Source organism: Corvus kubaryi, unplaced genomic scaffold (assembly GCF_017639235.1).
Source record: "Corvus kubaryi isolate FWS band 111438036 unplaced genomic scaffold, C.kubaryi_AGA036_p1.0 37341, whole genome shotgun sequence".
NCBI classification, from domain to species: Eukaryota; Metazoa; Chordata; class Aves; order Passeriformes; family Corvidae; genus Corvus; species Corvus kubaryi.
In genome coordinates this window covers 2,650,780-2,668,930 of record NW_024581112.1, presented here as the reverse complement: position 1 = coordinate 2,668,930, position 18,151 = coordinate 2,650,780, and the positions used below count along the sequence as shown (strand labels likewise).

Here is an 18,151-nt window from a genome sequence, read left to right as displayed (position 1 = left end):
GGAATATATATTTTTTAGATGACTTTAGCATCTATTATCCAGTTCCTATTTTTAATAGCAGATGCCTTGGGCAGTATCTTCTGCCATTAGGGAATGCAGAGTAGCTCACTAGGTAACACTGTGGCCATATTAATATTCATTTTTTGTTGTGGGTGCTAGACTCTTCTGTAGCTTCTAAAGGATAGAGATCAACAGATCTCTGTTTACACAGATACTATTTACACAGATAATGTACTTAACATTAAAAAAAATAATTATTTAAAAATTGCTGTTACAAGCTTTCCTTTTGACTAAGTGGCATGTGAATGTGACTTTAATGGTTGAGGGGGTACTTCACAGCATGCATGAAGGAATCTAGCACTGCTGGTGAGAGAAAGCAAAACATGTAACCAAGTTGTTCCTGGATGCTGCATGTATTGCTAATGTATTAGATGGAAAAGAAATAAGGAAAAAAAATGGTATATATGCCATAGCAACTCTGTGCCTGACAGGAATTCTAACCCCCACCCTACCAAAATATTAATAGCATCTGAGCAGTCAAAGAGCTTGATAACATGTATTGACTCTGCAGCTCCACTTGTTTTTTCTGCAGCAGGGGAACTGTATAGCAATATTTGTGACCATTAAGGAATGCAGAGTTAGAGTTCAGGTAGGAGAAGGGTTGTGCTCAGAAATGCAGAGTGTGCCTGAGGCCTGATAGTACAGTTACACAAACTGTGTACAAATTCAGTTTTGCCCCTGCCACCCAAAAAGGAGGAGTTACACACTTCAAGAAGTGGTTTTATGGCCTTCACTCCCTATGTGCAAACATAGGTTTCATGGTCCTGTCTTTGTCCTGTTTTTCTATATTCTTTTGTATGAATGTATAGGGTATTCAAAGTCTCAGCAGTAATTGTGTCTAGTATAACTAAATATGAAAAGATAAGATTAGAAAGCTGAATAGAAATCAGAAGAAAATTGAAGCAAAGGTCAAAATGCTATTGCAGGTTGCAAATGTATAAAATGGTCAATTTTTATAAAGAAATAAAAAGAAAACCTTCCTTAAAAAAATGAAATGGGAAAATTACTATTTCTTACTCTTAAAAGAGCAAGCCAAAGTAAGATGAATCACTCATCCTGAAAGGGTCGTCATTTTCATTTTCACTATGTTTGATTCAAGATCAGTAAGAAAATATAGTAGTCACATATTTAGGCAACTTTTTTAATAGGAGCTATTTATTGCTGAAGCATTCAGGTTTTTAACTGCCCTAAAACAATTAGCTGTTGTTTAACATAAGGATTTCAGGAGAATGCTTTGCTTCTCACCCTCTGTGCTGCTCTTGTGGCACCCCACCTGGAGAACTGCATCCAGCTCTGGGATCCCCAGTAAAATAAAGGCATGGACGTGTTGGAGCAAGTCCAGAGGAGAGCCATGCAGTTGATCAGAGGGCTGCAGCACCTGTCCTATGAGGATAGGCAGAGGGAGTTGGAATTTTTCAACTTGGAGAAGACATGGCTCCGGGAGGACCTCCTAGCAGCCTTCCAGTACCTCATGTGGCCTATGAGAGAGATGGAGAGGGACTTTTCACAAGAGCAGGTAGTGACAGGACAAGGGGGAATGGCTTCAAACTGAAAGAGAGTAGATTTAGATTAGATATTAGGAAGAAATTCTTTACTGTGATGGGACAGCTGCACAGGCTACCCAGAGAAGTTGTGGCTGCTCCATCCCTGGAAGTGTTCAAGGCGAGGCTGGATGGGGCTTGAGCGACCTGGTCTAGTGGAAGGTGTCCCTGCCCATGGCCGAGGAGTTCAAATTAGGTGATCTTTAAGGTTCCTTCCAACCCAGACCATTCTGTGATTCTACAATGTGTCTGATTTTATAATTATTGCATTTTCATAGGATTCAATTATTCTTGTCCTAACTTGCTTCTTCCCCCCTTAGACATGTGAAATGTTGAGGCTTTCCTTCCTTTCAGAAAATAAGTATTGGAGCCAAGATTTTATCAGGAGAATTGGTATCTTTGACAGTGTTCTGTCTGAAATGTCTCAGAGAAACCTGTTACTCTGCATGTGCTTAGCAATGTTTTCCTGCTAGGTTACATTGAAATGGGCTACTGGTCAGGCTAAAAAATCTGGATGTAAAATTCACTTTGGTCTGAAATCAGAATTGATGTGAGCTTCTGTAATTCCACTGAGGCTGCTGAACAGAATTTGGTTGTGTTAGTCTGGGGGATTGTGGCAAAACCGGCTAGGAGCAGTGTGTGTTTAAAACATGGCTGTAACTACATCAGTAGCACTTGATCAGAAGAATGAGACACCCTCACTCCTTCTTATTTTTTGCTGGAGGGCAGGGGAAGAGGTGGCAGTCGGTGATGGTGGTGTCCCATCACTGCAGTTAAAACTTGCTTTTTTCCCTTTCTTTGGAGAGTTAGTCAGATAGATTAACTTAGTGAAATAATCAACCAGCAGTCCATATTTAGGTGATGGGCCAGTTTTTTTTTTGAACAGTTTTAAACTGAGGAACCAGAAGCATTTCTGCTAGTGCTGAACCGAAGTAGTGTCTCTGCCAAGCAGTCTGCTTTCATGGTGGCCCTAGCCAAGCATAGAGGGAGTGGAAAAGCAGGTGCACTGTTTTAGCCTGAGCACTCCCAAGTTTGTGAAAGGTAAACTGCAGAGGAATGTCCTTTGCAAAGTATCATACATGTTATGCACTGTCTGCAAAACAGACTTTGTCACTTCCCCGAGTACTGCTTCTCCCACACACCAAAAGTGATGGGGGCAGCTTACCATATGTGTGATTCCCCCATCTCCCATCCAAAAAGGAGCTATACTGTTGCCCCGGAGCTGCACCCCATTAGGTGTAATCACTGTCATGCTGAGTTCAGTGAGAACTTTGTTATAGACTTCAATGGAAATAAATTTTGACTTGCAAGAAAATCTTCATGGATCTCACTGAAGTTTCTTGAAGGATCATCTGTACTTTACCAGTATAATGACGCTGGTGATTGGTGTGAATTTCCCAGTTTTACAAATGTGATTGAAATGTGCAGTAGCCTTAGAATAAAGGTAAAGTATGCCATGACTTCCTTTTCAGCTATGGAGACCAAATAAAGCAGTTTCTCCACTTACAAACTTGGAATGGTTATGGCTTCTTCCTGTGTAAAGTGTTGTGCAGTCTCTGAAAGAAAAACTTGGTAGTGAGTAGCAGGGCAGAAAGTTGAGAAGAGTCATCCACAGTTGTTAGTTGGGGTTTTTTGTTAGCCCTGTCATAGGGTAAAATGGCAGTTGCATTAACTGTAGTTGTGTTATAATACTTGGGGAAAATTTTACACTGAGGCTCAGTTTTGTTTGATTATGAAGATCTAGAAAAAGATTGCCTGCTTCTTTCTCTGGAGAGAATCTCAGATTCATCCTACCAGAGAATCAAAACAATTCACTTTCTAAACAGATGTATAAACAAAATCTTTTAAGAGTGTGTGTTGTAGAACACAGTTAGTATTGTCATTTATATATAACTTATTTTGTTAAACAGCATGTTTTTAGGGTATAATAACACTTTGCTCTTCTGTTGTGTGCTTTTGCAGGCATCAACTAACTACATTTTACAAACATTTCAGAACCAGTGTTCCCCACCTCCATTTTGCAGATGGCAGAATAGACTCAGGGATGTTCAGGTAAGACCAGATGACTGGTGGCAGAATAAAGTACAGAATTCACAAACTTCCTGCAAGTTTTTACATGACTCTTAAAACTTACTATACCAACTACCTCTTTGTTACTCAAATACCTGCCCTATGCGCATTACTTTCCCATATTGGAAGGTGAAAAAATGGTGGTGAACTGTTACCTGTCGATTTGTAGATTACTGGTTAGGTAACTGTGATCTTACAGACTTGAGAAATCTGTTAGCATCCAAGTTCAGTTGAGGATTCTTCTTCCACATCTAAGAGCTTGTGCCGCCTGATAGGAAAATATCCTTGCAGGTCAGAGCTTTTGGGCCTGGTCTTTTGTTCTTCCACACCAAGGTCTCTTCTTAATGCAGTGCTATGTGAATATTGCCATCTGTTCTTCCTAATTCTCTGAAAATGACTTTTTCAAAGATGCATAGGCATGTTTTGTTTGTTGTACAAGATGTGTGAAGGTGATAGAAACATATTTATGCTGGTTCTAAGAATGTGCTAAAATGTCCTATTGCTCAGAAGGACTTCATAAAGTCAGGCTTTGTCTCTACCTACATATTTCAGTGTGTTCAGCTCTTCAGCCAGAGCTTCTTGCTCTAAGGATTGACACAAGTGGCCTGGAAGGAGGTCAGCATTGTGGCAGTGTGGGGCTTTGTGGGGTACTTTGTAATTCAGGTCCCAAGTTGGAACTTGTAGTTTCATATTAGGTCAGTAACAAGCAAACCTAGTGACTGTCTTTCAGAGCAGATTAGACTGAGAATCCGTGGATCTTGTGCTTTTGTTTCTTAGGCTAGTACAGTTAGAACTGTGGCTTTGTGTGCACCTAGGGTTTTAAATAACTTCTGTTTTCTCAGTTGGTACACAGTCTTGATCATACAAGAATCTGATTTACAGAAAATTCTTAATATCTTCTGTTCACCTATCTGTATGCTATACTGTGAATCTGTAGATCCCAAGGGAGTTATCCCCCATCCTTGCTCTACAGTTCCAGCCAGCACTGGTTTTTTAACTGCTGACCTTTTTTTAAATGTGAACAAACGTGCATCTTTTGGACTGAGTTTTTTCCTCTGTTGGGCTTATCCTTAGGACGGGGGTCTTGCAGAGTTTTTATCTGAGAGAGATGAGAAACATATTTTTATTCTAGTAATTCTGTCTGCAGGAAAAAAACCCAAAACAATTGAAAAACGAATTCTAAAAAAGAACCCCAACAAAATAAAAAAAATGGGAAAACAGCCTATAGATTTTAAGGAGCTTGGCCTGAAGAATGTTGGTCCTGCTTGTCGTCCAAAGAACTGATTTTTATTTCACAAATACAGAAGTTATTTGTTTCATTCATTTTTAAGAATTGTGCTTCAGTTGTGGAGAGCACAAAGATCTTTATATTCTTGATTATTTTAGGGCCCATTACTGCAATGCCTCTGTCATAGCTGTCTCCTTGAGCTACTGCAGTTGCAGAATTGAAGCTGTACATGCAGCTAATCTTACAGGGGCCTGATCCTGCTCTGAGATATTTTGGCACAGATTCTTGGGCACGTGCACAGTTCTGGGTAAGCTCTTGTGGCTTGGCATCAATGAAACAATGGTGAAGATGGATCTGATTGTGTATTCTGGTTTATGAATCAGCGAGGTTCCTCTTGGAAATCTCATAAAGCAGGCTATGTACAGAAGTTTGTAAGTTCTGTGACCTGGGTGATTTTTAGAGGTGTTTCTCAAGAAATAAGACAATTAGATTCAGAACTTTTCCTCATTTCTCCTTAAAATGTAAGGCTAAACAGTTGACAGTGAAAGTAGATCAATAAGAATATAGATAAAATAAAAAACAGGAGTAAGTGGCCCAGTAGTGTTTGTTTTGTTTTGTGGGTTTTTGTTTGTTTTTAAATACTTCTTTCTCCAGTAAGTACATGAATAAAGTAATTAATTTATATAACTTCTTGGAAAGTTCCCTCAACAAAAGTTGGCAAAAGTCAAATAATGTTTTTGTAGAAAAATAAATATTCTGAGAAAATGTAAAACAAATCTTATCCTGACATCTTGGGAGTAGTAGTCTCAGATGGGAACCAGGCTCAAGCCATGTCGTGACTCTTCCTTGACCTGGACCAGATGTTTCTGTCTCCTTGGAGAACTCACAACTTCAAGCAAAGTTAATGCTGGTCAGTTTTTGCTGCTGGTGTTCAGAATACTGTGCAATACTTTGAGGAAGAACTGAGAAATCATCAGGTACTTTCCAGTCTGCTGCTGCTTGGGAATCCTGTTTTGTCAGGTCGAACTGAGCTACACTTACCAAAGAGAGGATGTCTAGTCAGGGTATGAGAAGTGTGTTTATGCTTCCACTGGTTTCAAAGCATCCTGAAGAATAAGGTACTAGCTCAACACTCTGGTACTGCAATTAGACTGCCGTGGACATGTGGACATGCAGAAAGTTAACTCAGAGATCTTCCTGCTGGATTAGTAACACTGCAGAATATAGGAGTAGTAGAGAAATAAAATGAAAATAAAAAGATATGGCAGGATATGATGCACTTGCATCAAGTGAAATTTCTTATAAGGTCCTAGTATTTACTTCTTATGCTTTATGTTGTTACTGAGACCTGCAGTGGGTGTTGGATCTCATCCATTCTGTTGCTAGAGCATGCTATTTCTTTTTCTCTGTAGCCAAGGACTGAAGGTGGCTCTTAGATACATGTCTGCAGTTACAGTGAGACTGACATAACATCAGGGCACTCCAGAGCAGGGAAAAATCTGAAGCAAATAAGCTGTGGGTAAGGAGGTGTTTGTACTCCGAACACCCACAGTGAGGTAGAGAATAGTGGTGCATGTCCTGTCCTTGCAAGGTGCTGCCTCTGTTGGGGTCAGGTAGAACATGCCCTGCAGTTCTGATTCCCTCATGATCCAGACTGCTGACTCTTCTAGAGCTCCCTACCAGTTTGTCTGTCTGGATTTCCTGTAGTGGAGATTAGGATGGGTAAGGACAGCTGTGAGAGGAACATTTTGGTGCCTTCCAGACAGTCAGGACACAGACATACCTCAGTCTGGGAGAGATTCTCAGTGTTGGAACAGAGGTGTGGTCAGAGATTGTCATGGACACCTATGAGCTTTGCCTTGTAACTTAATTGTGTGGCTACTAGGACCTTAAGAATATATTAAGAAGAGATGAGGGGTTGTGTGTGAGGGAATATGATGGCTGTCAGAGACAACCTCACTTCTGAAGTTACCAGGGAAGCTAGTGAGATCCTGAAACTTTTTATTTAAGAACATACAATTTATGTTCCTTAGGTATGCTGTGCCAGTTGATTCATAGCCTGACATTTTGTTACTGTTTCAGTCTTGAGCAAAAATTCATTCTGTTTATGGATTAGAAAAAAGACTATCTTGCTGTGTTTCCTTTGGCTGGGGATCTGTAATTATTGTTCTTGAGTCCATTTATGAACTACCAAGGCCTTTAGTAGAGATGATTTGCTTTTGACATCAGGAAGAACTGTTCCTGTTTCAAGTGTGTTGACAGTTTTTTCTCTAGCAGAAGGAAGTTCCAAGGAGTTAAGTTTGCTGCAGTTGGCATCAAGTACACAGCATGATAGATCTCCCTAGTTCACTGAAGCAGTTGTGGGATGATGGAGGGGGAAGAAGTGCTCCCTAACTGCTCTTGCATTTTTGTGCATCTGTAACAAAACACTCGAGTCCAAGAATTGACAGGAGCAGGTTCATTGAGGCTGTTGATCAGTCTTCATGGAGTCGCATCATCTGCAATCTTCTGTGCTCTTTCAGTTTTGATATCTGGAGCAGCAGAGTTTTGGCTTAAACAAAAAGAGAACCTCATCCCTTTCCAGTGATTGCAGCTGCTGTGGTCTTTTGTGTCTCCACGAAGTAGGTGTGACAAGTTACCTGTCAGAGGGGCAGTAGACAACATGTAAGACCCAAGGATGAGGATCCATGCGTCTTCACCTTCTTGTTACTATGGTGAAAAAGTTTTTCCATTCCAACTGTCTTACTCTTCTTTGGAGAACTTGAATCATTCATTAAGTTGGCCATATATGATAGAGGTGGAGATGGATGAGGAGAGGAAAAACATAAAACAAGAAGTCAAATTGGAGTTTAAAAGTAAATACATGGAATCAGATCTTTTGGGAGAACTAGACATGTTATCACCATATTAAAAGTTAAGCGTATGCATAATTCTTATGAGACTGAGGTTATTATTTGGTTTCAAAATTGCACTGGAATGAAGGGATTTTCAGTCTAAATTTGGATTATTTCTGTGTAGAATCTCTTTCAAATATGTGAAATTTGCTAGTGGTGACAAGTATTTGATCATAATGTTATTTTAAACTTGGACGCATCAGCTTCCAAAACTTGGGATTCTTGACAGATATTTAAATATTTAAAACACCCTCCATAAGATTACTAAATCCAGCAGTTCAACTATATAAACAATGCTAGGGATAATGAACCAGAAAATATTCAAAATGGCATACCCTCTCCATAAATATTTCTCTCTTATTTTAACATTCACCAGGGTGAATCACAAGAAAAGTAACTCCCAAATGTTAATTTTTTTTTTTTAACTCACTAGTTTACTGATGATCCAAGCTTTCAGGGAAACCCATGAAGTCCCACAAGGTGGCAGGAGCTAACTGTTCTATACTAGACCACTACATGGTCTGAAGGAAAATAAAGGTAACTTATTTTAAAGTTTTATATATTTATATATATATATATATATCTATCTAACTTATTTTAAAGGTAATTGATTTTGCTAGTGGTATGCATTCAGATCATAAGCCAGTTAGGCCAAAATTTCAAAACCCCACCTATGTGTTTCTTAAACTTCTGAATAATTTTGGCAAATGAAGAAGGTTCTGTCCTCAAGAATCTTACTTCCAGCCAGAAAATTCAAGCTTTCTTACTTTGTCAACAAAACAGAACCTTTATTTTCAGTAGATGGTGGTAATTTGCTTATAATGTGCACTGTCACTGTGAATGGAGAACAGGGGTAAATCCATTCAGGAACTTCATGGTGTAGGAGGTTCACAGTTTAACAAACTGGCAGTGAGCATCTCTAACTTGCAAACTTATGTTGACTCTGTGGTAATGCTGATCATGAGGTGGGACGCAGGGCTGAGGAGCTGCCGAAGTGAAGGAATTCTTTGCTGCTTCAGTGAGGCTGAATAGATACGTGGAAACTGAAGAATCAAAATGTCATTAAAAGTGTTGGGGGATTATTGGCAATAATTGAAGTAGCTTATCCTAACTAGTGAGACTGTGTTGGCTAGTATATTTATTTTTTTCTTTTCCCAGCGCCCCAGTCTTTATTTAGGCTGCTGGAGTTCTTGTTGCACTTTCTTGCTTTTGTTTCCATGTACCTGCTGATGGTCAGCACTTCCCTGAAACATTCTGTGAAAGATGTAAAGCACTGCAAAAGAGCAAGGGGGTTAATCAAGTATGTCTCCTCAAAAGCATGATTTGAGACCTGTGGTTATATCCCCATGCTTGCTTAACCTTGCACTTTGAGTTCCAAGTCTGATTTTTGAAAAATCTCTCTGGCCTGCCTTAGAAATCCATGGACTTGAGGGTTTTAGTTGGCAGAAGTAACACTGAAAGAAGCAGTAATAAGATGAAGTGATTATCTCTGATTCAGTGGACCACAAAGTGTTGGTTTGAGACTTGTGAATCTCTTTGATTTGTGTTACAAGATTTTACTTTAAATCAGCTAATGTTCATTTTTGGGTTTTTTGAATGAGAGGACAAATATGTGTATTAGCCAGGTATCTTTGGGAACATGAACACTGCTGTTTATGTGGACAGACAATCCAATTCAGTAAGACTAAGGTGAAACTGAGATTAGGTAGCTTTCTTAATCAGTAGACAGATACTAGGAGTAAAAATAATTCAACTCTCATAAGAAATTTAAGTTTTTTCCATGCCTCTTCATGTCAATTACTTGTCATGATGTAGGAAAAGATTCTAAGCCTGTGTTATGGGGATATCTGTAATAGCTGTATAAGGTGAATGAAGTGAAAATCCTTCTATGCATGTATGTGAAATAGTATTGATGGAAGGAACTTGCTACACAATTGATTTTAAACGTTCTTGATTTACAGAACTGTTGCACTAGTGTGTGTTGTCCAGTAAATTACCTACACCCCACTAGTGACAGGGGTGATGGGAGGAGATAGAGATGAGTGTTCTCAGCAGCTGCCACAAAGAAGTAGCATAAGCCATTCTCCTGCCAAAATATGTGAGCTTCAGAAGCATTTCTTTTTATACCCCTGTTTGCAGGAATGCTTGAAATTTAGAAAAATCTTTGGGTTTAGAGCTGACCTGAGTAATTTTACTGGCTGTAGCCAGATGATAACAGAATTTTCACTTTGAAATTCTAAGTATTTCCAATGGTTACACCTTTCATTTGCCTCTAATTTGAAAGAAATTCTAGTTCTTACATAAACATCTTAAAATAATGGTTAGAAAGTAGATAATTATCAATGATTTGGCATTTGATGAGTACACTACTCGAATTTGTTCAATGCAGTTGAAAAGGTGCATGATTTACAGAGTTCTATACCAGTAGGATCAGGACTCTCAGCTGTGGATTATTAAGTAATTGTTGCTTATTGAAGCAAGCTCAGCTATATCTGTCATTACTTCTGTTTGAAATTTTCAGTCACACAAGTGAGATAGATGCTTCGCTTCCATTGCAACTCAGAAGCAGTGGGTCACTTAATGTATGTGAAATAGTTGAAAAAACCGCACGTACCTCTATGTAAATATGATGAAAAAAAATGAGTTTCAGACTTTAAGATGGGAGATCATGTATTACTGTGGTGTCTGTGTTCAACAGTGTTCTTTAAGTGTAGTCCCAGTATGCTGCAAACGTGGACCTTAATGTGGCTTGCAGACAGTTTGCTACTGCTGCATGTTCCGACCACTGCATCAGGGTAAAGTTTGATTCTTAACTTTCTTTATGCACAAAAAGTCAGCGATCATGATAATACCAGGGTTAGAAAGAGTAGTGCAAGTAGCTCATTTTAATTTGGCCACACAGTCACTACAGAAAAAGGCTCTGGAATGTATAGTGACATACATCCCTTTGGGCAGAGGAGTAGCTTTCCAGAGAACTGTGGATGCTGGGGGATGGTGTTTCTCAGCAGTGGCAAATAAATGATCATGAGAGATACCTGCTTTGTGGTGTAGTTAAAATTGTTATAGTGAACTGGGAGACTTAGTAAAAATTATTGAATAGTTTGGCTATTGCTGGCAATTGCTGTATAACTCCAGATTAATCACAGTATTACTAGAGGAAACAGGTGGCAGGTGAAGAGGACTGCACAGGGCATGTGCCCCTCCAGTTTAAGTATCTTCTTCCAGGAAACCAGGGTCTTCCCTCCCTGTCTGCCAAACCCTGTGTTAAATGCCTCAACTGTTGCTGACTTTGGTTAATTCAGGGACAATTGGAATTGTCCCATCCACCACATTCCCTGCTGAGGTGCTGAGTGCTTTCTCTTCTTCAGGACCAATTTGGGAATGCCGGGCATCACTGGCCTCTGGTAAATGCCCAACTCAAGAAAGAGTCCAGCCAGAAAAACAGGCAAATATGTACTGCCTTTTTAGTAACAAAGCTAAGAGTTCTGTGCATCCCTCCCAGGTCTGATTTGAGGGATTTTGAGGTCTAGAGATTTGGTTTAAGGGATCTTTTAAAGAAAAAGTGGAAAGATTTTTTTATTATCAACTTTCTGGAAACACCTTACTAAAATGTAACATTTAAAAATGCATATCAATAAAACCTGGCATCATCTCAAATCTTAAGAGTATGTCTCTACATGGTTTTGTGGTTACCCAAGTGTGCTTTCAATAAGGCAGAACAAGTATAAGAAGGGGTTTGGCAGTGAGAGCATGGAGCTCTGTGTGTGCTAGTTTAACTTGCATTGAGTAAGGGGAGGTTAGATCATGCAGAGTGGGGCTGGGCTGCTGCACTTAGAGTTCCTGGTACTTGATTAGTTGGTTTAAATGAGGTTGCTGTGTCTAGGAGTTACCAAAACTATCGAGTCTCTGGGGCCAGTCACGGACAGTTGGTGCTGACGAGACAAGGGCATGTCCTGGACGTTCCTTCAAGAGGTGAGATCTGGTTAGGCTGCAGTAACAACTCTCCTTGCACTAGGAGGTTGCAAATCCTGTTTATGGATTTGGATTTCTTTTAGAGCACTGGATGTTGAAAACCGTACTTTCTCTTGGGAAATGATTATTCAATTAACTGGGTATTTATTTTGATAATAAGTTTTGTTGTTGTTGAAAGTGAAAACTAGTTGGGGATAAGATCTGCTTATTAAAGGGCTTGTTCTTGGGTTTTATAGGAGTGGGGGAGGCAGGGGAGGATGAGCTTACTGCCTTTGGTGCTCAGGGTAGGATTTTTGCCCTGCTTTTCTGCCCTTCCTTAAAGAAGCTGTCATTGAAAACTAGAGTCCTTGGCAATGTATATGAAATAGGGAAGTGAGCATTAAGGTCTCAGCGCTGAGACCAAGTTACCTGTGTTTATCTAAAGTATCTAGTGTTTGCCAGCCCATTTAGTATCGAGGCTGTGTTTAACATTCTCCCTAACCCTCCCTCCACTCTCTGGTTAAAAAAGTAACATTAAAAAACCTAATAGAACAATTAGAGTGCTGAAGATTTACATAGGTATCTGTTGACAAGGAATTAATGTGTCTTTGTGGCTTATATACTGCATAGGTTTACAAGTGATGCTGTTAAGTTCACAGGCCATATGTTCGCTCAAGCAGAAGATCAAATTGCAATAGTGGAATCGCTTCGATATAAATGCAAATGTTGGAGAAGATGTTGAACTCGAGCAGATCACATATTACAGCAGTCTCTTCCTCCTAGAGGAGCGCGCTTGCACTGTCAGGTCTTTCCAGCACCAAAGCTAACAGTTGCTTTTGTTCTCCTTCCTTTTCCTGGGCTGTACCAGGAAGGGTCCCAGAGAGCAGCAGTGGTGGTCAGCTAGTTGAGAGATGCAGGGATGCAACCGATGGCTTCTGTAGAGTTTAACAGCAGCCTCTGGGAGTTTTATGGTCTCCTATTGTACCTCTCTGTTGCAGTTCAAAATGCAGTGGTAGAAAAGCAGTGGGTCAGCCCTGCAGCAGCTGCATTTCACAGCAGAGGTTTTTGTGTAAATAGCTCTTACTGCTAACCTGTGTTTAACTTAAGGGGTGCAGGACAAGTGCAGGAATAGGAGAGTTTGTATTACTGGCAAGCCAGTGTTGTACCCTGACAAGTATAGTGTTTGTGGCTCTTCTGCATATAGAGCAAGGACACGGTTGGGATCCATAGAGCCTCCTTTGGTAAAGATTAGGCTGTCTTAAACCTTTTCTACCTGTCAGTTAGAAACGAGCAAAAAAAAAACCCCAAAAGTGCTTGTATATATTACTGCTGTTACTGTGTTGTATTTATACAGGCAGCTATCTGCATGTAGATTGGAATCGTTCCTTGCATTCATGCTGGAGTGGCAGGAAGAGACCCACCCTCTTCTGTGGTGTCCCACACATGTACTTTAGACTTGAATGCAAGGAACCTGTATGATTTTTCTGGATGAAGAGGTCTGCTGTAATTCTGTGTGCATAAATCAGTACTTCTCATACTGAATTAACTTCTGGTGAGTGAACCTAGAATCTAAAAAGAAAAAAAAAATGGTTTTGGAGGGTTTTTTTTTTGGAGGGGGGAGCTGCATTTTTGAAGTAAAATACGGATTTTGACTTTTGCTAATCTGTTTTGTGTTCTGTTACAGTAAAGTGAAATGTTGCATAGTAAAAACTTCTTTTAACCCTGAGTCCCGCACAAACACTGTGGAGAAAACAACAGACCAGAGGATAAAATAATGCTTTTTTTTTTAATTGAAAAAAAAAGTCGCATTTAGTTTTAGATAATATGCGGACAAAACATAGAGAAACGTGTAGATGAGACCATGTAATAGCCACTGATTCACATGTCTGTCTTTGATGTCAGGTCTTTAGACAGGAGTGGACATCATCACAAATGATGTTTCGCAGATATTTGCTCTGGTATATGAAACAGTAAGCAGCACTTACTACTGGAGATGAAATGACACTTTGTTTTTATTTAAGCGAGTTTGCAGTTTGGAAACTTGGCTTTGCAGAAGCACCTTGAGTTCAGTTTGTTTGCAGTTATTCAGAGGAATTAATTGTTGATAAAACAAAAGATCAGCTAAAGATTGGGTGACATCTCACAAATCCATAGACATAGTTGAAAATTTTACTTTATTTGCTGGATTTTCATGTTGGCTACTGTATTTCTATGGTGCTTTCATGCTGGCACAACCCCCCCTTTCTCATGCTTCCAGGGAGGAGTCCTCTGTCCTTGCTCACAGCTGTGGTGGCCTTGGCTGGGGGCCAGCTCTGCTTCCCAGGGATGATGTGCCAGGCCCGCTGTTTCCAAAATCACCATGTGTGCTGAAGTACCCCTGTGGGCACCCTGGGGCAGGGTGGGTGCCCGGGCCCCCTCTGCCCCAGAGGGCAGGGGAGGCTGTGGAGGTGGCAGAGCAGCCATAGGTTAAAGCAGCATAAGGACAGCTAAAGGTCAGGCAGGGTTTGCTCTTAAGTAAAACTGAATGAAAACTATTTCCCTGCTGCTTTTGCTGCCCTGCTCGCTTTTCCAGCAAGTGTGTATATGGAGGAAAATACAACCTGAATATGCCAGGAACGGGATGGCAACCCACCTGCAGGGACCTGACCTCTCCTCCATGCTTGCTCCCTCTCTCACTCGGTGCTGCCACAGAGACTGATCTCATCTCCTGCCGTGGCTGGCACAGCCGCCAGCTGTCCACAGATGCAGACAAAATGTATTTCTTTAGGTCACTTCCCTGTTTTCTGAAGCTTGCCCACTTTGTTCTCCAACTTCTTCCAGAAGCCTACAGAGGTCTGTCAGATTTTTGGACCTTAAATGTAACAGGAAATCTAAAGGTCACAGATTTCATCCCCAAACAAAGCTAAACTTCAGAATTTTTGCAAAAGTGATTACTAGTGGGATTGAGCTCCAAATACCTGAGCTCTAGTTCTGATGCTCAAGTCTCAACATGGCACTTGATCACTGTCTTAATATACAAATTAGGTGCCCAGCTTGGGCGTTCTAATGTGCAAACTAATACTGAAACCTGAAGAAAATTACAAATGTATCCTGAATGCAGAACTCAAGCTGCTGTAATGGTTTTTCAGCATTTCATTAAAATAAGTTAAATTTGAAAGTTTTATTTTTATATGTATTGGGGTTTGAATTCAGTGACGTACTTAGTGAATGAGATGTGAAACTGGAGGGCATGTGGGGATTTTTTCCCTGCAGAAAAGATGACAATATTTGGCCCAAACACTAGAGGATTCTGTAAAAACAATTACATGTACTATAAAGGAAATCATTCAAATAAATAGTTGTGTGTAGTGGCTGTTTCTAATTGGGCTTAATGTTTTATCACAATTAGTTTTCCATTTAGGAAGGAGGACAGAAACTATAAAACTTGATGCAAATTAGCAGAGTGAAATGTCTTTCTTTTCAACTGCCCTTTGAGTCTTCGCATGTTTTTTAAGAATATGTTTACAAAATATTGTAGCAGTACGTCAAGAAAAAAAAACTGTGTTGTTTTGGAAATCAGAAGAATATGTCCTAATAAATTGTTTCTGATAGAACTAGAAAATAGAGAAGATTATACTAATGGAAGTTTCTTTTTAAAAGTTTGGGTTGCATTTTAACCTCATGAAGAACAGCTGTCATTCTTAAAGCAAAAACTAGACAAAACCCTCCTAATTTTAAGAAACTTTGATACTGAAAATGTATTGGGTTTTTTTTTGCTACAAGTAATACATGATTTTACATTGTGAGAAGTAAAGTTCTGCATCTGTAAATTTGCCAGTAACTTGTTCTCATAATTCTAAAACGGGGGCAACAGTGATAGGATTTTATTCTGCCACATTGCATGTAGTATCTTGAGTACCTTCCACCTATGGCAGAGAAGAACTGGGATTTAACTTCTCAGGATAGCAGTGTGGGGGAGGGATAAGAAGGGACATCATGCTGCTTGTTGGTAGGATTTTTGGCTTGGGTATTTCGTGCATTATTTAGGTATGACGTTTGTACCTGAAGTTTTTCTGACGCTTGAGATGTGTGGGTGTGTGCAGTAGGTAACAGGGCAGTGGCTTTCTGTGATGGAAATGTGCTGTTGATGTACTGCATAGCTCAGAAAGCACTGGTGTGTACATGTGCATATAGGAAAAGATTTGATACACCTTCTCAGAAGTGCTGAGATCCAGGAATCATAAAAACGGTGATTCTGCTATTCCTGAACACGCAGATTGTTGATGTTTTCTGGAATGTTTTATGAACTAATGTATCTGTTTAGTGTTATATTAATTGTGTGGTATTGCAGTGTTATATAAGCATTGGATTGGGAGATTGCATCCATTTTGAGGTGAATAGTGACTTTGTTTAGATTTAGTAATTAAAATTGTATTTTGTCATGGAATTGGAATAAAATGTGGGGCTTCAGTGCAGATGCTATTTTATTAGTATTGCTGCAATACTCTCTATGTATATGTGAGCACAGTTCTGGTGTTAATTTTACAGGAGGCAAGGTTACAATAGTAGACTGAAATTGCAGATTTGATTGGAGAATTGTTTGGCTGTCTTCACTGGTAGTCACTTCCAGGTTGAGTTTTGGAGTGTTTTAAGCATACTCTCAAGATACTTGTTTGTTTCATCAATTTGTTTGTTTGCTGCTGTATTTCCTTGCTATATAGCAGGAGAATAATCTTGCCTGGCTGAAGGCTGTCAGTGTTACTTTTCCCCTTTCTGTCTTCTTTGACCAGATCTTCTCCATCTTGGTCACTTACTTATTAATTTTAACGTTCATAAAGTACCAGAGCAACAAGCCAGGAAAAGTCATCCTGTCATGTCAGTTCAGGACAAAATAGATAAACTGATGGAGTGAGTAAATGTGTGATCAAACCACCTCTGGCTTGGCTTGTTTTAAATACATGTAGAGACAGTTTGGTGCCTAATCTCCACCTGCCGTTAATATAGGGAATGAGACGTGAGAAATTGTCACATAGAAATTTATTTTGACATCTGTAGTTTCAGCAATACAAAACTTAAAGTTAGTTTTAAAACAGTAACTGCTTGACTGAAGGTGCCTGGACTTGTGAGTGTGTATGAATGAGTTTAAAGCACAAGAGTGCTTTAACCACACTTGTAGGTGCTTGCTACTTCCTTCCTTATGCCTTCTTCTTCTACTTTTTGTCGAGTAGCTAAAGGATGATCCCTTTTGACCACGTCAAGCTTTAAAAAAATTTGTATCTCTCTGCAAGAGAAAAGCTATTATATATATACACAATTTAAAGTAGTGGGTTTTCAACTTTTTAAAAATTACTTTAAAAACATTAAAACATTGTCTTGTAGATGATACAGATGCCTGAAAAATGAATGTAAGCCTACCAATGGACTAATCTTCTTAGTTCCATTTGCAGACTTGTAGGAGGTAATGACTGCAGTGTTAGAAACTGCTCATGTACTGCTGTATCTATACTGCAGTTGGAGACCTCTGGACAGCATAATAACACTAGTCAGCAAAGATAATGACACAAGTCTGTCTGGTAGTGTTACGCTCAAACTGTTTCGCTTTGACAAGAATGGTGGCATAACATGACTTTAACAGCCCTGGCTGTGAAATCCTACTGAAATGGTAAACTTTGATTTTAAAATGTCCTTGTCAAGGAGACTAGGAGAGACGAAGGAGCAGAGAGTAATTATTTGAAGTAAGCAGATGCTACTCTAGTTTCTCAAGGAAGTTTCCTGCGTAGAAAGGCAGGGTTAAAGAAATGGAGCTTTTTGTACTGAAAACAATGCAATACTTTAGCCTGTCTTTCCAGCTTTTCCTTTGTATGGCATGTCATCTTAAGGATGAAGTGCCTTTAATAATAAAAGATTGAAGTTGGCTGGTAGAGGAGAGTCTTTCAGAATACTTTAAAGTTATTTACAAAATAAATAATAGCAAGTTACTTAAAAAAATGTGAGAAAGTGTTTTATTTTGTTACCAAGTCAAGATAGACTGAAACTTTTGTTGTTAAAGATGTGCTTTAAGTGATTTGTTAGTTAACCTCATAACAATGGTCATAACAATATTTATTTACTTCTAAAAGTACTTTTTTAGAAAAAAAAAGGTGTTTCTGTTGCTTTCATGGTTGCTGGAATAAATTGTCCTTGTCTGTCATGTAAAGAGGGCCAGAGATTGCTCTTCTGTATCTAGTGAAATACTCTCTCAGATGTACCTGAAGTGAAGAAGTAGCGAGGAGGGAGGCTATACTGTGCATTGTACACTGTAGCAACACATACCTGTCCAGTATTGGTCAGGACTAAGAAGTGCCCTTTCAAAACTGAGTATCAAATTGAGAAGCAGGGGGGAAACAGCACTCATTGCTGTAGAATCTCTTCTATACAGCAGGTAGGAA

At 39.5% G+C, this 18,151-nt stretch overlaps 1 protein-coding gene across 19 annotated transcripts in view; it reads left to right on the top strand.

Annotated features, from left to right (window-relative positions):
• BBX (BBX high mobility group box domain containing) overlaps positions 1 to 18,151 on the top strand; it is a 153,251-nt gene that overhangs the window by 13,511 nt on the left and 121,589 nt on the right. For 11 of the 19 annotated variants that reach the window (XM_042031615.1, XM_042031616.1, XM_042031614.1 and 8 more), the window contains one exon: positions 3,564 to 3,653. The exons of 6 other annotated variants lie outside the window; for them this stretch is intronic. The gene's annotated coding sequence lies outside the window, so the exon portion shown is untranslated. The remainder of the gene's footprint in view (positions 1 to 3,563; positions 3,654 to 18,151) is intronic. 2 more of the 19 variants (XM_042031617.1, XM_042031620.1) reach the window with 1 other exon arrangement.